This window comes from Felis catus, chromosome A3 (genome assembly GCF_018350175.1).
Source record: "Felis catus isolate Fca126 chromosome A3, F.catus_Fca126_mat1.0, whole genome shotgun sequence".
Taxonomy (NCBI): Eukaryota; Metazoa; Chordata; class Mammalia; order Carnivora; family Felidae; genus Felis; species Felis catus.
The window spans coordinates 75562297-75585686 of NC_058370.1; the positions used below are offsets into that span (position 1 = coordinate 75562297).

General features: G+C 35.2%; 1 long non-coding RNA gene across 2 annotated transcripts in view; it reads left to right on the plus strand.

The window, feature by feature from the left end:
* LOC123384469 overlaps nt 1-23390 on the plus strand; it is a 141392-nt gene that overhangs the window by 114177 nt on the left and 3825 nt on the right. For both annotated transcript variants that reach the window (XR_006595585.1, XR_006595586.1), the window contains exon 3: nt 14352-14541. This is a non-coding gene — a long non-coding RNA (uncharacterized LOC123384469). The remainder of the gene's footprint in view (nt 1-14351; nt 14542-23390) is intronic.

Consider the following 23390-nt stretch of genomic DNA (forward strand, 5'->3'; position numbering starts at 1 on the left):
TTATTCCTTTTTGACTGATGAGGGATTTAGAGTTGAGAATCCAAATGCATTGCTCAGCAACACTCAGCTAGTATGTGGTAAGACTGTCTTACCTCATGCCCATGCTTTCATCACCGTGTTACAACACTTCCCAGGAAATTTACTAGTATGAAAGAAAGTAAAATATTGTGTATTTTGGATGAAGGATGGGACATTTTATTAGAGACAGATTTATTTTATATTTCCTCAGCATTTCTGTAAAAACTTTCCATTTTGTAATAAAATTTCCATTGTCTCATGTTTTAAAATATTGCTGCTTTTCTAGGACTGAAATTTAAGAAAATATTGCTACCTTGAGTGTTTTACCTGCTGAAAAATATACAATGAATCTTTAAGTCTGTTATTCCTTTTTCAGGTTTTTAAGGAGTCCAAGATTCTGAGAAATTGTATTGCTTTCTTTAATGCTATTCAATGATCACACATGAAAATATATAAAAATTGTATATACAAATTACTTGTTAAATTAATTATGTAAACTTGAATATTCTGTTATTTGCCCACTCATTTTAGGGGGTTAGTAGTAACTCACATTTAATTTTTTTCTTTTTTTTTTTATTTTTTTTCTTACATAATTAGAAAATTTTTTTAAGTAGAAGAGAGGAAATATGCTTGATAGAGTACTTGTGAATCCACATGATTTGTGTTTCAGTGTTTGCTATTTTATAATTTAAATAACTAAAAAAATGAAATGATTAAGCAAAACACAGAAAAAGAAGAATTGCTGGTGTAGCCTGTGGAACACTCTTTTATTATTTTTCTTAGATTTTCACTATTATTAAATAGTGAACTTCCTTTTATGGCATGACACTAGCCCTGAAATTAAGAGATGAAACATTTTTATTTTGTTAAATCTGTGCTTAAACTAATAGTCGGCATTTATAGCTTTGAAATATATATCCCATATTAGAGGTTTCCTAATTTTTTGTGTTAGTAATTTCTGGAATTGTTCTACTTGTATACTTTCATGAAACACATCAATATTATTTCCTACCGTGTGTGTGTGTGTGTGTGTGTGTGTGTGTGTGTGTGTGTGTAAAACGTGGGAAATAGTCATTTACTGACAAAAACAAATATTACTCTTATTTCTTACTTCAAACTGAAATACGATGATATAATGGACGATGCACCTACATGATTATTGAGTCGTTCACTCTTTACTTCTTAATGACCTAAAATAACCAAATTGATGTTTGTGTAACCAGTGGATCAATAATTTGTTATATGGTTATGTCATTGGTTTATTTTTTTGATACAGGATTTTAAAGCATGTGTATACATTAGTGGCAGCTTTAAAAATAATACAGTTTTAAGCTTCTGTAAATAAAATCTTAAGACTCTTTAATTTCTTCTTTATCAATATGGATGCCTCTTATTTCTTTTCTTGTCTGATTGCTGTGGCTAGGACTTCTAGTACTATGTTGAATGAGAGTGGTGAGAGTAGACATCCTTGTCTTGTTCCTGATCTTAGAGGGAAAGCCCTCAGTTTTTCCCCATTGAGGATAATGTTAGCTGTTGGTTTTTCATAGTTGGCCCCTATTATGTTGAGGTATGTTCCCTCTAACCCTTTTTGTTGAAAGTTTTTATTATGAATGGATGTTGAATGTTGTCAAATGCCATTTCTGCATCTACTGAGATGAGCATATGATTTTTATCTTTCAGTTTGTTGACATGGTATGTGATGTTGATTTGATTTGTGAATCCCAGAAATAAATCCCACCAGATCATGGTGAATGATTTTTGAAATGTATGTAGTTTGCTGTCGTGACCGGCGTGACAAACACCGAGGTCAGGGTCCTGAGGGTAGGGGAATGCAAGAAAAAAGAGAGAGAAGAAAGTTTGGGAACAGGAGGGTCCCCTGGGCTGATGGCCCAAGTGACGGCTTTATTGTTGCTGTACACAATCTTTTATATCCAGACTCTTATGGGTCAGGCCATTCTAAGAATAAACAGGTTTCACATAATCGCTGCCAACCAAAACATTTAGTTCTGTGTTTCTTGTGCATGTTCTAGACGGGTCACAACAAGACCTTGTTGATAAGATTGCTAGCAAAACACAATTCCCATGTTTGTTTCTATCTGACTCGGGGTAGAAAAAGGGAGGTAGCATTACTGCCAACACCTGCAGACCACAGGCTTCAGGAATTAACTTTCTCAGCCTTGACAAGGCTTTCGTATGCCCTTGAAAGTGGGGGAATGGGAGGGGGAACCACCGGGTTGGCTAAGTCAACAGGGAACGTTGCTTGACCCGGTCTCAGCCTGGCTCCAGGGCCCGGCCCCCCACAGTTTGCTAATGTTTTGTTGAGGATTTTTGCATCTATCTTCATCAGCGATATTGGCTTGTAGTTTATTTTTTTGTTGTGTCTTTGGTTTTGGTATCAGGGTAATGCTGGCCTTGTAGGATATATTTGGAAGCTCTCCTTCCTCTTCTATTTTTTGGAATAGTTTGAAGAGAATAGGCATTAACTCTTCTTTAAATGTCTGATAGAATTCACTTGTGAATCCTTCTGGTCGTGCACTTTTATTTTCTGGTAGTTTTTTTTTGTTTGTTTTGTTTTTTACAAATTCATTACTTGTAATTGGTCTATTCAGAATTTCTATTTCTTTATGGTTCAGTTTTGGAAGATTGTATGTTTCTAGGAATGTATTCATTTCTTTTAGGCTGTCCAGTTTGTTAGCATATAGTTTTTCATAGAATTCTCTTATAACCCTTTGTATTTCTGTGGTATCAGTTGTTACTTTTCCCTCATTTAGGATTTTATTTATTGGGGTCCTTTCTCTTTTTTTTGATGAGACTCTGCGGAAAAGGATGGTTGTTCAGTAGCAAATGAAGATATAGTAGGAGAGAAGTTTTACTTTGTTTTGGGGAAATATCTTCATAGTAACATATTCTACCCATACAAACAGCTTTCCATATCTTGCAGTTTGCAACATACTTTTCCTAAATGAATAATGCAACATATCTGTTATGGTGGAGAGTTTCTTGTATCACATTGTTTATTCGTGTTTTTCTTATAGAAAAATCCATTTTTAAGCCTGTACTGGTAAATGATTGGATTTTTGGATATAATAGTGTGAGTTTAATTTTATCCATGCTGTTTAATCTGTTTAATAATCTATTTAATAATAATGTATAATAACTATACACTTTTCTAAGTTCAAATTGCAGAATGTGGTGGAGAAGGAGGTGTGATACCCAGATATTTCATTAAGGAAACACTTATTGTCCCACTAACTATGAGTGGTAGCAGCTCTCCGCTGCAGAGAACTGTCTTGCCCAAGTTCATGTTCTTCTAAGAGCAGGCCACAATTGATAACTGCTTGAATCAGAAGCATAAAGACTTGGTCATTTTGACCCATGCATGACAATTCTGATGGACCATTTAGTTCCACAGGTCCCTGTGGGATTGACTGAAACCACTGGGCCTGGGCTGTAACACACTTCTGCCTTGGCCCTTATAGTCATCCTGCATACTCAACTCTGCCTGAGATTCTGCTTCCCTGGAGAATTATCCAACTTGTAATACAGAGATAAGAACTCAGGGAGCTCAGAGGAGAAAAGAATCCTATTGTGGAACACACACACACACACACACACATATTTAAGATTATTTAACCCCCTTGTATATATAATATATAATATAATAAATATATTAATATAATATTAATATATATTACATTTATATATAATATAAACTATGTAATATAAAACTAGTGCCAAAGAACATGATGTAGTTAAATACACATTGGGATTATTCTAAAAATCATATGTTAATATTTCTAAGAATTAATTTAAAAATGTTTTTAAAGTCTTGCTTAAAACCATGCATAAGCATAAATATTTATAACTTATATATAATTTTCTATAGAGCATTATATGTAAGCATTGTAGGAGTTCAATAAGGTTTTTAGACAATTTTGTGTGAATTTTAGAATAATTCCAATATGTAGCTGTGCCAGTATTTAATTATATCATATTGTTTGGCATTAGCTTTTCTTTCCTTCAGGTTTCTCTTATTATAGATCATGTTACAACAAACATTCTTTTTGTAAATTTTGTGCATGAGAGTTCCTTTTTATTCCTCTTACAACTCTGATTATTACAAAATTGAACTGTTTTATAGTTATAAAAAGTATTTTTATAAGTATATTTATTTGTAGATAGAAGAGTTGCATTTTGTAATATAAGCTGTTCCAATAGAATGTTAATAAAGCACTAAAACAGAGCCTAAATAAAATTCAGTTTATTAGACTGGGTTTTGTGGATTATAATTATAAATTAATCATGAACTTTTTGTCCAGGCTCTGTGTTTTGAGAAAAGTATAGAATTTTATAAACTGGATCTCTCTTGTCTTCAATTATTTGTATTACACTTTTAAAAATATATTGATGCACTTAGGAAACAGGTTTTAGGGCAACCTGTTTTCCAAACTGTTAATTCTGCCCTATTATTAAAGTTTTTCTACAGCTTATAATTGGCTTCACTAGTTTTTCTTATGATCTATAATAGTCAGTTTATAACCAAATTTAATGCTGCTAATCCATTTTTCTGGATGACCTATAATGCCTAGGATTTCTGGTTATCTAATACTTGTTAGAGATACATATTTTTAGCCCCAGTATCTTCTAACTGGATGACATCAAATTGGTAGCAGTTATTTATTTTTTTGCTGCACCTAAGTTGCTGATGGAAATGTCCATGTAACTTAAGAGCTAAGTCTATAAATATATGTGCATCATGATTGGAAAGCTGCTTCCAGTAGGTTCAGAAAATGTAAGTCTGCAAAGGAATCTGTAACTCAAATATCCCTAGTTATTTCTTATATATTTTATATTTTATATAGTTTTTGTTATGTGTGTTCATTCAAACTGGAACAACATGTAGAAATATTTTTCCAAAAGCATTACACATTTATGCTTTATTAAAGCAATTTTATATCATTAATATTGAATTTTATCAGGCATTAGTAAAGCAATTATTAATGTGTTCTTATTTTTTAAATTTTCTTGGAGTGCCTGGGTGGCTTAGTCAGTTAAGCGTCCAGCTTTGGCTCAGGTCATGATGTCATGGTTGATGAGTTCAAGCCCCATGTCTGGCTCTGTGCTGACAGCTCAGAGCCTGGAGCCTGCTTTGGATTCTGTGTTTCCCTATTTCTCTGCCCCTAAACCACTAGCGCTCTGTCTCTCTGCATCTCAAAAATACATAAACATTAAAAAATATAGAAAATAGGGGCGCCTGGGTGGCACAGTCGGTTAAGCGTCCGACTTCAGCCAGGTCACGATCTCGCGGTCCGTGAGTTCGAGCCCCGCGTCGGGCTCTGGGCTGATGGCTCAGAGCCTGGAGCCTGTTTCCGATTCTGTGTCTCCCTCTCTCTGCCCCTCCCCCGTTCATGCTCTGTCTCTCTCTGTCCCAAAAATAAATAAAAAACGTTGAAAAAAATATAGAAAATAAAATAAAGTAAAATAAAATAAAATAAAAAATTCTTAAAACAACCCTCCCATGTCCTAGGCAATTTTGCATTTAAGCTATGATTAGTTGGTCAAATACCCAGAGAAAGAGTCTGTCTCATTTTTTATCAACTAGAGGCCAGTGTGTTCAATATGACTCCTAATCTCACACACCTGACAGGTAATAACTTTTTACTTTTCTTTGGGAAATATTGATATATTCATGATCTTAGAGGAAAAGTGCCCAGTTTCTCACCATTAACATGATGTTAGATAGAGTTGTTTTCCTTTTTTTAATCTTTTATTTTTCAGAGCAGTTTTAGGTACACAGCAAAATTGAACAGAAGGTATGGGATTTCCCATATACACCTTGCTCTCACACATGCATAACCTCCCCCATTATCAACAGCCCATACGATGGTATTAAATTTGTTACAATGGACTACATTGACATATCATCACCCAAAGTCCATAGTTTAGAGGTGGATTCAGACTTGGTGTTGTATATTCTATGGGTTTTGACAAATGTATAATGACATGTATCCACTATTGTATTATCATACAGAATAGTTTTACTTCCCTAAAAATTATGTATGCTCTACTTATTCATGGATTCCTTTCCACTAACCCTTGGAAATCACTAATATCTTCACACTGTCCATCATTTTGTCTTTTCCAGAATGTCATATAGTTGGAATCATGCAGCATGTAACCTTTAAAGTTTGGCTTCTTTTACTTAGTAATATTCATGTAATTTCTCCATATCTTTTCATGGCTTGACAGGTCATTTCTTTTTAGCAGTGAATAATATTCATTGTCTGAATATACCAGTTTGTCCGTTCACCGACTGATGGACATTGTGGTTGCTTCCAAGTTTGGCAATTATGAATAAAGCTGTTATAAACACCCATGTGTAGTTTTCGTGTGGACATAAGTTTTCAACTCATTTGGGTGAATGCCAAGGAGTGTAAGTGCCAGATCCTATGGTTAAGAGTATGTTTAGTTTTGTAAGAAACTGTCAAACTGTCTTCCAGAATGACCATACCATTTATCTTTCCCACCAATAACAAACAACAGTTCCTGTTGGTCCACACCCTAATTAGCATTTTGCGTTGTCAGTGTTCTAGATTTTGGCCATTCTAATGGGTGTGCATCTCATTGTTTTAATTTGCAATTCTCTTTTGGCATATGATGTTGAATGTCTTTTCATATGCTTCTATGCCATCTGTATATCTTCCTTAAAGAAGTGCCTGTCTTGGCTCATTTTTTCACTGCGTTGTTTGTTTTCATATTGTTAAGTTTTAAGAATTCTTTACAATTTTTGGACAGTAATCCTTCATTAGGTGTATCTTTTGCAAAAAATGACTCCCAGTTTGTGGCTTATATTTCATTCTTTTGACATTGTTTTTATTTTAATAAAAGTGCAACTTAGCAATTATTTCATGGATCATGTCTATGATATTGTATTAAGAAAGACATCACCAAACCTAGTGTCATTTAGATTTTCTCCTATGGGTTTTAGGATTTTTGTAAATAATATTTATCAATCTAAGGAATTCCCCTCTATTTCTAGTTTGCTTGGCAGTTTTATTATAATAGGTGTTAGAGTTTGTCAAATAACTTTTCTGCATCTATTGATATTATCATATGATTTCCCCACTTTAGTCCATTGATGTTGATTATATTGAGTGGTTTTTAAGTTTTGGAACTCTTAAGTGTTTTAATATTTGCATAACTAGAATAAATATCACTTAGTTGAAGTAGTGGGTTTTTATTTATTCAATTTTGTTGAAACTAATTTGCTAATATTTTGTTGAGAATATTTGCATCTGTATTTATGAGATATGTTGGTCTATAATAATCCTTTTGGTAATATCTATCTGGTTTTGGTATTAGGATAATTCTTGCCTCGTGAAATAAAGATTGCTCTTTCTGCTTCTATTTTCTGGAAGATCTTAGAGAGAATTGAAATAATTTTTTTGCTAAATCTTTGATAGAATTCAACCATGAAAGCATCTGACCCTGATTCTTTCTGGAAGGTTATTAATTTTTCATTTAGTTGATTTAATAGATATAGGCTTATACAGATTATCCATTTATCTTTGTGTGGATTTTGATACTTTTTAGTACTTTTCATTTAAGTAATCAAATTTGTGGGCATAGAGTTTTTCATAGCATATCATTATCATCTTTTTAATGTATATGAGATCAGTAGTGATGATGGTGTCTTCTTCATTTCTGATATTGTTAGTATGTGCATACTTTCTTTTTTCTTTCTTATTTATCCTTGCTAGAGTTTTGTCGATCTTAATTGATTTTTTTTTCAAAGAATATGCTATTGGTTTTGCTGATTTTCTCTTTTTTCCTGTTTTGATATTATTGATTTCTGCTTTATTATTATTTTTTTTCCTGCTTGCTTTAGACTTAAATTATGTGTTTGTTTAGTTTCCTTCAGCAGAAACTCAGATCACTGATTTTACTCCTTTCTTTTTTTTAAAAATTTTTTTTTTAACATTTATTTATTTTTGAGACAGAGAGAGACAGAGAGAGACAGAGCATGAACGGGGGAGGGTCAGAGAGAGGGAGACACAGAATCTGAAACAGGTTCCAAGCCCTGAGCTGTCAGCACAGAGCCCGACGCGGGGCTCGAACTCACGGACAGCGAGATCATGACCTGAGGTGAAGTCGGCCGCTTAACCAACTGAGTCACCCAGGCACCCCTCCTTTCTTCTTTTCTAATACATACACTTACTACTATAAATATCCAACTCCTGCTTTTACTGAATCCCTAATGTTTGTTACATCGTATTTTTATTTTTATTTAGTTCAAAATACTCTGAAAATTTCTCTTAAGACTTTTTTGATCAATGTATTATTTAAAACCATTTTGAAATTTTTAAATATTTTGGGATTATCTATCTTTTTTTGTTATTGGTTTCTAGTTCAATTCTGATGTGGCCTGCAAAATGTTTTATATGATTTCTATCATTTTAACTTTGTTTCAGTGTATTTTATGGCCCAGAATGTGGTATATCTTGATAAATGTTCTAAGTGAGCTTGAGAAGAAAGTATATCTTGCTATTGTTGGGTGGAATATTAAATAAATATAAATCAGATAAAGTGCATTGATACTTCCATTGCTTCTTTATTTATTGGTTTTTCTGCCTATTCAATCTATCAATTACTGGCAAAGTTTGTGTTGAAGTCTCTTATTATAATAGTGGATTTGTCTATTTTTTTGTTGCTGTTTTATGTATGTTGTTGATCTGTTGTTAGCTACAGAGGTACATAAATGTTTCAGATTGTTTTGTCTTAGAAGGTAATTGATCCTGTATCATTATGTAATGACTCTATTTATACCTGAAAATTGTCCTTGTTCTGAGGTCTGTTATATCTAAAAATAGCAATTCTAGCTTTTTAAAAGTTTGATTAGTGTTAGCATGGTAAATATTTCTCTTTCTTTTTACTTTTACCCTATGTACACACAAAGTGGGTTTCTTATAGACAATGGAGTTATCTTTTTCTAATTTTTTATTTTTATTTTTTTTTGACAGAGAGAACAGAGTGCAAGCAGGGGAGGGGCAGAGAGAGAGGGAGACATAGAATCCGAAGTAGGCTCTAGGGTTTGAGCAGTCAACACAGAGCCTAACATGGGGCTCAAACTCATGAAATGTGAGTTTGTGACTCGAGTTGAAGTTGGACGCTTAACCAGCTGAGCCACCCAGGTGCCCCTAATCTTATTTTTTATAATCCATTATGACAATATTTGTCTTTTAATCGTGGTATTTAGATGATGAATAATCACTGAGAGTGATTATTGATATATTTGGATTAATAGGTACCTTGTTTTCTATGTTTCGCATTTATTCTTTGGTTTTACACCTTCCCCTCTTTTTCTTCCTTCTCTGGTTTAAATTGAGCTTTTTGTATGTTTTCATTGTATCTCAATTAGCATTTAAATTATATTTCTTATAAAAAGTGTAGTGGTACCACTAGAATTTCTAATATACACTTATAGTAACTTAAGTCTATCTGCAAATAACACTCTACTGCTTCAGGTTTACTACAGGTACCCTAAAGTATTTGGCTGATTCTTTCCTCCCATTCCTCCTGACATTGATTATTTCATTTCACTTCAACAATAGTAACATTTTTACTATTATTACTTTAAGCAAACAGCTAACTTTTAGATCAGTTAAGAATAAATAATGAAATATTTCATTTTACCTTCATTTTTTCTTTGTACAACATTTTTCCTTTATGAACACCTGTTTTTGATTAGTATAATTTTCCTTCTCGCTGAAGAACTTCTTTTAACATTTCCTACAAAGTAGATCTGCTGGTGATGAATTCCCCCAATTTTTGATTTTTCTAAGAAATTCTATTTCTGTATTACCTTTGAAAGATAATTTCACTGGCTATAGATTCTACATTGGTGGTTTTCTTTTTTCAACACTTTCAATATTTTATATCACTCTCTTCTTGCTTGCGTGGTTTCTGATGAGGAGCCTGCAGTAGCTCTCCTCTTTGTTCCTTGATGTGTCTTTGTTTCCTAGGCCTGCGATAACAAATGACCATGCTCTGGGTTGCTTAAAACAACAGAATTTTTTCCTCTCATACTATGGAGGTTAAAAATTTGAAATCAAGGCATTAGTAGGCTTGGTCCTTTCTGAAAGCTTAGAGGTAGAAACAGTCCCATGCCTTTCTTCTAGCTTCTGTGGATTGCCAGCAATCTTAGAAATTCCTTGGCTTATAGTTGCATCATTCCAATCTCTGCCTCCATCCATGTGTTTTTTCTTCTTTGTATTTGTGCCCAAATTTCTCTGTTCTTATAAAGATATCAGTCATTGGATTAGGTCTCATTTTAATCCAGCATGACCTCATTTTAATTTGATTACATCTGCAAAAAATGTAATTCCAAATAATGTCACATTAATAGGTACCAGGAGTTAAGACTTCAAAATATTTTCTTGGGGGACATAGCTCAACTCACAACAGGTAAAATGTTCCCCCATTGGCATGATTCAAAATGTTCTTTTTGTCTTTAGTTTTGCTATTTGAATGTGATATTGATGTGGAAATGTTGGGGTTCACAGCCCGAGCAAAAGGCCAAGAAAGAATCCTTAAGATGTCTTAGGTGCAAAAAGGTGGTTTTATTAAAGCACTGAGACAGGACCAGTGAGCAAAAAAAGCTGCACTGGGGTTGTGAGGAGTGACTGATTATATAAGATTTTCTGTCCTGTGGAGGGGAGGGTGATGTTAGGGCTCTGGGAAATTGAGTGTATAGGTTTCTGGAGATTGCCTTTTTGCTTGCAAATCATTAAGACTCAGGTGATCTCTATCAGTTAACCATTTGTTTTCCCTCTCCTTTCTTGTTGGGCAGCCAGGAATGCCAGAGGAATGTCACACATATCCCACAGTGAAGGTGGGGGGAAGGGGGTTGTGGGCTGTTAACTTGTGTTTTGTCCTCAGCTTGCCTTTTGCTCCCTCATCAATATGACCAGGTATCAATTTTTGTTCCTTTAAATTTCTTTTTAATCTTGCCTGGTATATTTTCTGAGATGGTTTAGTGTCTAGAATGAGTTTTGGTAAGTTCTTGGCCATTACTTCTTCCAATATTTCTTTTGCTCTATTCTGTCTTTATTTTCCTTCTAGTATTCCAATTATGTGTATGTTTTTAAATTTTCTCAAAATTCTTGTTTGTTTTATTTTCTTTTTCCCATTTTCTTTGTATTTGAGTTTGGAAAGTTTCTATTGACCTGGTCTACTCTTAGTCTCTAGAAACATTAAAATTGCCATTTAAATGTTCCTATTAGTTTATAGCTTCAGTTACTTTGGCTTCAGGCAAGCAGATCTCAGCTGTGACTCTCTCAATTTATCTGTCTCTCCAGATATTATGGGGGTGAGTTGTTTTCCCTGCAACCTCCTTTCTCTCATATGTCCCAGAAAAGTCATTGATTTTTAATTTGTTATGTTTTTTTCTTATTTTAAAGATGAGAATATGACTTCTGAGGTCTTTACACACTGGAGTTAAAACTAGATCTTTCCACTGTTTTTTTCCCCCATAACACATATTTTATTATTTCATTGGATATCTCTGAATACTCATTATTTTAACTAAGGAAAATTGTTATCTTGATCTTACAATTCAATATCAGTGGAAACATGTACTTCACGTATTAATCTTGTTTTTCCTCCTCTTGGTTCTTGCATTCTCCTAAGTATATTTGTAGTTTTGTATGTATTTATTAGCTTGAGTCGACTTTTCAGATTGCTCAAGTTTTTAAACTTGGAGTACTGGAATTAGAAAGTATATTCATTCTAGCTGGCCATGAATTTTCTACTGATGTAAAAAAGGGAATTCCCTCATTCAATTCCTCTCCCATGCAAAAGTATACACCCCAAACCAGGAGCAAATTACATCATAAACACAAAATGCTAAAGCCAAACCATTTAAATAAGAAGCATGGCAGGAATACTTAACAGCATAATGACTAACCAACATTTTGAGATACTAATTAAAACAATATGAAAGTAAAATAAGATCATTATAAAAGTGTTAAAATAAAGACATTATTCATTAATAAAAACATTAAATAATTATCTCTTAGTAGGAATTGACTATATAAATATACAATCCATCCTTTAGAAGTTAGCAAAAGTTGGTAAAATTAAACAGAGAAACCGATGTCAGGTGGAAATAAGATAAATACATAAAAATCAAGTTTTATTCTTCTTTTTTTGCCTCTACTTAAAATAACCAACTGGAAACGAACAAATTAGTTTATTCACAATAATAATAAAAGATATGAATTTTTAAGTGTAAAATAAAAGAGATAGATCTAAAAGTACTAAACAGTAAAACCTATACAATTTTATTAAAGGAAATGAGGACTTAAGTAGAGGAGTACAATATATTTCTACAAGGAAGACTCAATATAATCAAAATACCATTAATTTCTAAATTAACACATATAAATAATGCAATTACAATTAAAATACAAACAACTATGTGTTTAACAATATGAAATGGTTTCAAGTGCATATATCAAAAGTAACATAGGAATGCCTGGGTGGCTCATTTGGTTAAGCGTCTAACTCTTGGTTTCAGCTTAGGTCATGATCTCAACACTTCGTGGGTTTGAGTGCCGCAGCAGGCTCTGCACTGACACTGAGGAGCCTACTTGGGATTCTCTCTCTCTCCCTCTCTGTCTGTCCCTCCCCAGCATGTTCTCTCTCAAAATAAATAAATAAAATAAAATAAACAGTAATATAAATAAAAAATAAAGAAAATGTTAAAAAATGAAGAATAATGAGAAGGACTGGTCTTAGAAGATATTAAAGCTTAAATTAAAACCAGTGTAATCAAACTTTGGCTCAGGAATTGATCAAATCTTTGTTCACTGCCTGAGGGGGGAAAAAGGCAAACTATAATATATCTATAGGAATTTAATATGAACATATATGATACTTAAACCTGTAAGATATTCATTTAATAAATGGCATTGGAACAATAGGCTGTTCAACTGATAGAATAAAAAGTTGGACTACTAAAAATTTAGAATAAAAAAATAGAACATGACTTCCTTTTTACACTGGAAAACCTCTGAGACTATGAAGTAAATGATAGGCATTGTATTACCAACCCCCTCACAAAAGTGTGCAGAACACATGCTACAATAAACAGAAAACTGAGGCTGACAAAATATTTGCTGTGTATGAAATATTAAAAATTGATACGAAATACAATGAAAAAAAGGGCAACTTGTGTGGAAAGACAATTAACAGAAAAGTAAATACACATATGAGAAAATGCTCAACTACTGCAATCTGTAATTGCATTTGAAAAATTACTAGATTGTCAACTACATTAATACTGGGTGTTAGCATGTGAAAAAACGTATCATATACATTTCTGTTATGAGCAAAAATTGTTATTTTTCTGGAAAAGATGAAAAAATACTTTTATATGTTTTATGATGATACAGTAGAAGAAAAGACTGCTGATTTCTAAATCAAATTATCCTGTCACTTATTTGATTTTTGTGGCTTCAGTCAAAGCATCCCTATAATCTTTGTGAAGAAGATGGCTAAAATAAGAGGCTCAGTCCAAGGAATCTTAGTAAGAGTAAAGACTTGGCAGACCATCTCTGCATGATATGATATAAAAAATGGATCTTGACAGTTTATAGAACAACAGTCTAGAAATTCATTACATAAAACTTTGTTGAGGACTGACAATATCATTTAATCCAGAATTGTAACTCTAGAAGTTGTGTTTAGTTGTAATGGTATATAGTTGAAAGGGTGCTGGGTTTAGCTCTAGCTGTGATAGAAACCCATATTTTTCCAACATAAATAATCAGCAAAAACGGTAACAAAAACTAGCCTTCTGTATGTTTTGAAATACACAGTAGGGTGCTCCACTTAGCTTGTATGCACATTATATAAAGACGATGGACAAAATGGTTTTATGTTCTGTGAAACATGAATGAGCACAAAGTGAGTGAGCAGTGCAACTCCGAATCTTATCTAAGTCCCTTCCCTGTCTCCAAGGAGACACAGAAAAGCTGAATTAACTGACTTGAGTAACATAAAATATAGCAATTTTAATATATCTTAAAGGAATGAGGACAGTAAGGATCAAGAAACTTGCCATCTATCTGCTGGAAAAGTGAAAATAAAAATAAGATAAAAATTAACTGAGGGCTACAGGATGATAAATATAAGTAAAGAAATCCTCAGGGTTGTAAGTGAATGGATGCTGGATGAGCAGTAGAAAGATTTAATGATCCCTGCCACATGGTAGTCACACTCTTATGCAACCTCCCTCCCTCTCTCATTCTCCTTCTTTCTTGCCTTCTCAGCTTACTCACTTTGATGAAGAAAACTACCATTCTGAAGCAATCCACATGGCAAAGAATTTATGGCAGGATACAGCCAACAACTAGCAAAGAACTGAGTTCTCTCAGTCCATCAACCCACAAGCAATGGAACCCTGGCAACAACCAGTCCTGAGTTGGCTTGGAAGCGGAATTTGCCCCATTTAAATCTGAGGTAAGTATGGACCTGGTTGAGATTCCAGGCTTATGAGAGACCCTGAAGCAGAAGATCCAGGTAAGCCAGGTTTGGATTCCTAACCCACAGAAACTGTGAAGCAATAAATATGTGTTGCTTACATTACTAAGATTTGTAGTAATTTGTTATGCAGCAGTAAATAGGTAATACAGTATGTGCTATTAGTTAAATATAAGAGGAATTATTGTGACATAATATGATTTAAGAAAACTTCCTGAAGAAAGCAAATAAGCTAAATCTTAAAGGGGGAATAATAGTGTTTGCTGTTCAGTGAAACTTAGCACATTCTTTAAATTGCAAGGATCAGGAGGAGTTAAGATGGCGGAGAAGTAGGAGAACCAGGATTTCTCTCCTCCCTCAAACACAGCTGTATTGAGATCATAACACTTGGAACACCCAGGAAATCAATCTGCGGAGTGACAGAAAAATTTCCACAGGTTGAGGAGACAGTGTGGTGGGACAGAGGTGCATGTATGCAAATTGGGGGAGATAAAACACGTAGGCATGGAGGGGAGGGATCCCCTTCTATGGAGAGACAAAAGAGAGAGAAAGACAGAGAGGCCGTGGATTGTGGTATTGTGTTAGGACAAAGGAAAAAACCTTGAGTTTTCAAAAGTGCTCAACGTTCTCAGAACTGAGGCTTCCACTCTGTGCGCACACCTGGGGGGAGGAAGCAAGCCCTTGGACAAGGTAGTAATCTCAGGGGTGCACTGGGAGAGAACAGTCCCCACTGTTGAGTTCTGTGGAAAGAGGGTCTATTGCCCCCCTCCTTCCCAAGGACAAAAGACCCTGCAGGCACCGGCCAAAGGCCCTTTATTGGCGGGGCAGAGTGGCACTACAGCAGAACAGAATTCACAAAATGCAGGGCCCCTTACACCATTGGGTTTTGAATCCTAGCCTAGCGCCTAGGAGGTGTGAGAGACTGTGAAGCAGGACAATCCTACCAACTGTGCTACTCTGTGAGGGCTGCCTGAACAGCATGGTTTGAGACAGCTGGTCCAGGGAGGAGAGATTGGGGTGTCGCCATCTTTATCTCCATCACCAACATGGTGGGACTTCAGGGAACAGGACAACAGCTCCCAATGGAGGCGGGACTGGCTTGCACCAAACCCCGCCCCTCTGTGCCTGGCAACTGTTTATCTACCTTGGCAGGACTGACCCTGACCAAACCAGAGGGCTTCTCCTCCAGACTGGCACAGCCACTGATCCCAATACCAGTAGACAACTGTCCTACAGTTTTGTAGGTTAGTCTGTTGCTCTTTATTTTATTTTATTTTATTTTATTTTATTTTATTTTATTTATTTTTTCATCTTTTCTTTCCTTCTCTTCTGTTTTGTTTTTCTTTCTACCCTCTTCTTTTTTTCCTTTTGAATCAGGCTTATAGTTTCTGATTTGATTTTTGGTCAATTCCTATATATTTTTTCTTTCTTTCTTTCTTTCTTTCTTTCTTTCTTTCTTTCTTTCTTTCTTTCTTTCTTTCTCTGGTTTGTTTGTTTAATCAGGCATTTTTACTCTATTCTTTTTACACCTTTTCTATATTTTCTTCTTTATTTTCCTTTTTCTCTCTTTGGACTAAGCCTTATAGTTTCTTTGATTCTCTGATTGGTTGTTTTTTTTTTTTTTTTTTTTTTTTTTTTTTGGCTCTTTCACTTTTCTCTTTGTATGGGATGGGATCAGGTTCCCTGCCCTTTCCTTTTTTTGAAGACTACTTCAATGAACAAATCAAAGCACACCTGATGGAAGGTCCAAACAATCCACCACTATGAGCAAGGAGGTACTTTGTAGAGGACTGACCAGTGGGATAGAGCAGCCAAATATGCAACAACCGAGTGCACACAACACAGTCCAAAAACACTTTCTTAAAGTGCCAGGCCCTGGACAGTGTATGAGCCCTTTTTAATATAGTAGTACTCACAGGTTCAGGATACATAACAAGTTATTAAAACATGTAAAAGACAGAAACCTAGCCAAAATGATGAAATGGAAGAATTCTTCTCAAAAGAAAATCCAGGAAGAAATGACAGCCAGAGAATTGCTCAAAACAGATATAAACAATATATCTGAACAAGAATTTAGAATAATAGTTATAAGACTAGTAGACAAGCTTGAAAAAAGCATAGAAGACAGCAGAGAATGTATTGCTGCAGAGTTCAAAGATCTAAGAAATAGTCACAATTAAGAAATGTTGTAAATGAGATGCAAAATAAACTAGATACAGTGATAGCAAAGGTGGAAGAAGCAGAGAAGAGAATAGGTGAAATAGAAGATAATATTATGGAAAATGATGAAGCTGAAAAAAAAAGCAGGAAAGGAAATTACTAGACCATGAGGGGAGAATTAGAAACCTAAGTGATTCAATGAAACGAAATAATATCCATATCATAGGAGTTCTAGAAGAAACAGAAGAGAGAGAAAGGGGCAGAGCATTTATTTGAACAAATTATAACTGAGAACTTACCTAATCTGGGGAAAGAAACAGGCATCCAAGTCCAAGAGGCAAGAGAACCCCCTTTAAAATCAACAAAAACAGGTCAACACCAAGACATATCATAGTGAAACTGGAAAAAAAAAACAAAGAAAAGAGAGAATTCTAAAAGCAGCTATAGACAAATGGTCCTTAACCTATGAGGGTAGATACACAAGGGTAGTAGCAGAAAGTTGACAGGCCAGGAGGGAGTGGCAGGAAACAGTGTGCTGAATAGGAGATATATGCAGCCACGAATCCTTTATCCACCAAGGCTGTCTGTCATTTCAGAATAGAAGGACAGATAAAGGCTTTCCCAAACTAAAACTAAAGGAGTTCATAACCACTAAACAAACCCTGCAGGAGATCCTAAGGGGGACGCTGTGAGTGGAAAGCAGCAAAACAAAGACTTAAAGGATGAGACACATCACCAAAAGCAGGAAACCTACAGATAACACAATGACAGTAAATCCATATCTTTCAATAATTATTCTGAAAGTAAATGGGCTAAATGCCCAAATCAGAAGATATAGGGTATCAGAATGGATTAAAAAAACAAAATCCATCTATAAGCTGTCTACAAGAGACTCAATTTAGGCATGAGGATACCTACAGATTGAAAGTGAAGAGATGGAGGGGTACCTGGCTGGCTCCCTCGGTTGAGCATCTGACTTGGCTCAGGCCATGAATTCTTGGCTCAAGTGTTTGAGCCCCTCGTTGGGCTCTGTGCTGTCAGCTCAGAGCCTGGAGTCTCCTTAAGATTCTGTGTCTCCCTCTCTCTCTGCCCCTCCCCCCCTCTCAAAAGAAATTTTTTTAATTAAAAAAAAAAGGGGGCACCTGGGTGACTCAGTTAAGCATCTGATTTCGGCTCAGGTCATGATCTACTGGGCTGTGAGTTCAAGCCCCACATTGGACTTTGTGCTGATATCTCAGAGCCTGGAGCCTGCTTCTGATTCTCCCTCTTTCCCTCTGACCCTCCCCTACTCACACTTTGTCTCTGTCTCTCACTTTCTCTCTCTCAAAAAATTAAATAAGTAAAAATAAAAATAATTTTAAAAAAAGAAGGGGCACCTGGGTTATTCAGTAGCTTAAGGGTCCAACTTCAGCTCAGGTCATGATCAGGTGGGTTGTGAGTTCAAGCCCCCAGTCTGGCTCTGTGCTGACAGCTCAGAGCCTGGAACCTGCTTCTGATTATGTGTCTCCCTCTCTCTCTGCCCCTACCCTGCTTACTCTCTCTCTCTCTCTCTCAAAAATAAACATAATTTTTTTTAAGTGAGGGGATGGAAAACCATTTTTCATGCTACCTGACTGCAAAAGAAAGCTGGAGTAGCCATACTTCTATCAGAAAAACTAGATTTTAAAACAAAGACTGTAACAAGAGATGAAGGGCATTATGTCATAAATAAGGGATTGATCCATCAAGAAGTGCTAACAATTGTAAATGTTTATGCCCTCAATGTAGAGGCACACAAATATATAAATCGATTAATCACAAACATAAATAAATGTATATATAATACTGTGATTGTATGGGACTTTAATACTTGACTTACAACAATGGACAGATTATCTAGGCAGAAAATCAATAAGGAAACAAGAGCTCTGAATGACACATTGGACCACATGGACCTAATATAGACTTAGAACTTTTCATCCAAAAGCAGCAAAATACACATTCTTCTTGAGTGCACATGGAACATTCTCCAAGACAGATCACATACTGGGTCACAAAAAAGACCCCAACAAGTAGAAAAGGCTTGAGATCATATCATTCATATTTTCATGTCACAATACTAACAAACTTGAAATCAACCACAAGAAAAATTTGGAAAGCCCCAAATACAGGAGGTTAAAAAAAATCATAGTAAAGAATGAATGGATCAACCAGGAAATTAAATAAGAAATTTAAAAATATATGGAAGCAAATGAAAATGAAAACACGACAGTCCAAATCCTTTCAGATGCAGCAAAGACAGTCCTAAGAGGAAAATACATTGCAATTCAAGACTAACTCAAGACGCCAGAAAGGTCCCAAATACACAACATAACTTCACACGTAAAGGAACTATAAAGGCAGCAGCAAAGAAAGCCCAAAGCCAGCAGAAGAGAAGTAATAAAGATTGAAGCAGAAATAAACAATATAGAATCCCCCCCCCCCAAAAGAACAGATCAATGAATTAAGAGCTAGTTTTTTGAAAGAACAAAATTGACAACCCCCTCGCCAGACTTCTCAAAAACAAAAGAGAGAGGACCCAAAAAGATAAAATCATGAATGAAAGAGGAGAAATCACAACCAATACCACAGAAATTCAAACACACATTAGAGAATACTATGAAAAAGTATATGCCAACAAACTGGACAATCTGGAAGAAATGGACAAATTCCTACACACTCACACACTACCAAAACTCAAACAGGAAGAAATAGAAACTTTGAAGTGACTGATAACCAGTGAAGAAATTGAATACAAGTTATCAAAAATCTCCCGACAAATAAGAGTCCTGGGCCAGATGGCTTCCCAGGGGAATTCTACCAGACATTTAAAGCTGTTTAAAGCTGTTTAAGCGGTTCCAAAAAAAGAAATGGAAGGAAAACTTCCAGGCTCATTCTATAAAGCAAGCATTACCTTGATTCCAAAACCAGACAAAGACCTCACTAAAAAGGAGAATTGCAGGCCAGTATCCCTGATGAACATGAATGCAAAAATTCCCAACAAGATACTAGCAAATCAAGTTCAACATTATATTAAAATAATTATTCACCATGATCAAGTGGGATTCACTCCTGGCTTGCAGGGCTGGTTCAGTATTCACAAATCAATCAACATGATACATCACATTAATAGGAGGAAGGATAAGAACCATATGATCCTGTCCACAGATGCAGAGAAAGCATTTAACAAAATACAGCATCCTTTCTTAATAAAAATCCTCAGAAAGTCTGGATAGAAGGAATATACCTTAACGTCATAAAAGCCATATATGAAAGGCCCACAGCTAATATGATCCTCAATGGGGAAAAATTGAGAGCTTTCCCCCTAAGGTCAGGAGCATGACAGGGATGTCCTCTCTCACCAGTGTTGTTTAACATAGTGTTGGAAGTCCTACCCTCAGCAATCAAACAACAAAACAAAATAAAAGGCATCCAGATAGGCAAAGAAGAAGTCAATCTTTCACTCTTTTCAAAAGACATGATACTCTATGTGGAAAACCTGAAAGCCTCCACCAAAAAACTGCTAGATCTGATACATGAATTCTTGCAAAGTCGCAGGATTTAAAATGAATGTACAGAAATTGGTTGCATTTCCGTACACCAATAATGAAGCAACAGAAAGAGATATGAAGGAATTGTTCCAATTTATAATTGTACCCAAAACCATAAAATACCTAGGAATAAACCTAGCCAAAGAGGTAAAAGATCTATATGCTGAAAACTATAGAAAGCTTATGAAAGAAGTTGAAGAAGACAAAGAAATGGAAAAACATTCCATGCATGGATCAGAAGAACAAATATTGTTAAAATGTCGATACTACCCAAAGCAATCTACACATGCAATGCAATCCCAATCAAAATAGCACCAGCATTCTTCACAGAGCTAAAACAAACAATCCTAAAATTTGTATGGAATCACAAAAGAGCCCAGATAGCCAAAGTAATGTTGACAAAGAAAGCCAAAGCTGGAGGCATCACAATCCCAGACTTTAGCCTGTATTACAAAGGTATGATCATGAAGACAGTATGGTATTGGCACAAAAACAGACGTATAGACCAATGGAATAGAATAAAGAACCCAGAAATGGACCCACAAATGTATAGCCAACTAATCTTTGACAAAGCAGGAAAGAGTATCAAATGGAAAAAAGACAGTCTCTTTAGCAAATGTTGCTGGGAGAGCTGGACAGCAACCTGCAGAAGAATGAAAGTGGGCCACTTTCTTACACCATACACAAAAATAAATTCAAAAGGGATGAAGATCTTACTGTAAGATAGGAAACCATCAAAATCCTACAGGAGAAAACAGGCAGCAATCTCCTTAACGTCAGCTGCAGCAACTTCTTACTTGACATGTCTCCAAATGCAAGGGAAATAAAAGCAAAACTGAACTATCAAACAACTATCAAAACAACTATCAAAACTGAACTATCAAGATAAAATCTCCTGCACAACAAAGGAAACAATTAACAAAACTAAAAAGCAACCACATAATGGGAGAAGATACTTGCAAATGACATATTGCTAAAGGGTATCAAAAATCTATAAAGAACTTACCAAACTCAACACCCCAAAAACATATAATCCAGTTAAGAAATGGGCCAAACACGTGAATAGACATTTTTCCAAAGAAGACATACAGATGGCTAACAGGCACATGAATAAATGCTCAGCAATACTCATCATCAGAGAAATACAAATCAAAATTACAATGAGCTATCACCTCACGCCTGTCAGAATGGCTGAAATTAACAACATAGGAAACAACAGGTGTTGACAAGGATATGGAGAAAGGGGACCCCTCTCGCATTGTTGGGAATGTAAGCTGGTGCAGCCACTCTGGAAAACAGTATAGATGTTCCTCAAAAAGTTAAAAATAGAATTACCCTATAATCCAGCAATTGAACTACTAGGTATTTGTACAAAGGATACAAAAACAACTGATTCAAAGGGATACATTCACCCTGATGTTATATAGCAGCATATCAACAGTAACCAAGTTATGGAAGGAGCCGAAATGTCCATCAACTGATGGATGGGTAAAGAAGATGTGTTATATATATATATATATATATATATATATATATATATATATATATGGAGAGAGAGAGAGAATGTTTATATTTATAAACATACAACTGAACATTACTCAGCCATCACAAAGAATGAAATCTTGCCATTTTCAATGACTTGGATGGAGCTGGGGAGTAATAAGTCAGGAAAGGGAGTATAAGTCAGTCACAGAAAGATAAATACCATATGATTTCACTCATATGTGAAATTTAAGAAACAAAACAGATGAACATGCAGGGGGGAAGAGAGAGGCGAACCATAAAACAGACTCAACAATACAGGACAAACTGAGGGTTGCTGGAGGGAGATGGGTGAGGGGATGGGTTAAATGGGTGGTGGACATTAAGGAGGGCACTTGTGATGAGCACAAGGTGTTGTATATGGGTGGTGAATCACTAGATTCTACACCTGAAACTAATATTACACTGTATGTTAGCTAACTGGAATTTAAATTAAAATTTGAAAAAAAAAAAAAACATGTATTAGTAAAGATTGGAGTCTCTGAGGAATTTGTTAGTGAGTAGAAGCAGAAATAAGTAAATAAATAAGACAAAGAGTAAACCAGATTGTAAACCAAATTATCACCATCATTTTTAGTAGAGGCCAAAATAGAGCATGTAACCATGTGGCCTGCTAGTTGGGCACCGAATGAAGGCAGTGGTCTATGAGAAGAACCGCCTCTGTTGGAGTAATTCAGCTAGTGCTTCTTCCAAGTGAAACATGGATCTGGAAATGTCTATATCATTCTCAGTTTCTTCTCAAATTTATAAATCATTTATTGCATCTCTCCAGGGCCAAACTGAGGAAAGGGGCCTGGGAGGCCATGAACGGGTGTAGGAGCAATTCTTCCTGGGGGAGACCACGAATAGGGAAAATAATGTTCCCTTAAAAGCAAACACATGGAAACTAGTCAATATCCTTACTTAGACCATTAAATTATTTCCTTTAGGTGTTTTTTATCATGATTTATTCAGCTCCTACTCTTTTCTCATAATTATGAAACACTAATTCTGAAATTTCAACCAGCCATAAGGACATAATTATACACACAAAGTGAGCATAACCTGTTAATTAAAATAAAATTATGTGACTGGACTAACATACCTATTATTATCTCAATTATCTACTCTGACACTGTGTATTATTGTATTTTACATTGTATTAGTATGTATAGAAGACAGAGGGTAAAGGAGTCTTTAACAAATAAATCAGAGTCAGCATCTCAAAGCAACAAGGAAATTCAGAATTATTGTAGTCTACAGAAGAGGCACTGTGCAGACTTTGTAGAGGAAAGAATCAGAGAATTATTTACCACCCACAACTCATTGAAGCACTGGGAATATATAGGGAATATAGACTGTTTGACAAGGCTTAGGCATGGAAAGTAGGATTGATAGAACACATTAGGAGGAGTTGAAGCCAAGTATTGAGGACAGATCACTGGAATATTTATAAGATACTTAGGAATGATTTTTTCATCTTGTAGTCCAGTGGTCTTCAAACTTGTTTTTCATGCACACTTATTTGTAAAAGTTTTGAGAATATAACTATATTTACATCCACATGTTTAAAGATAT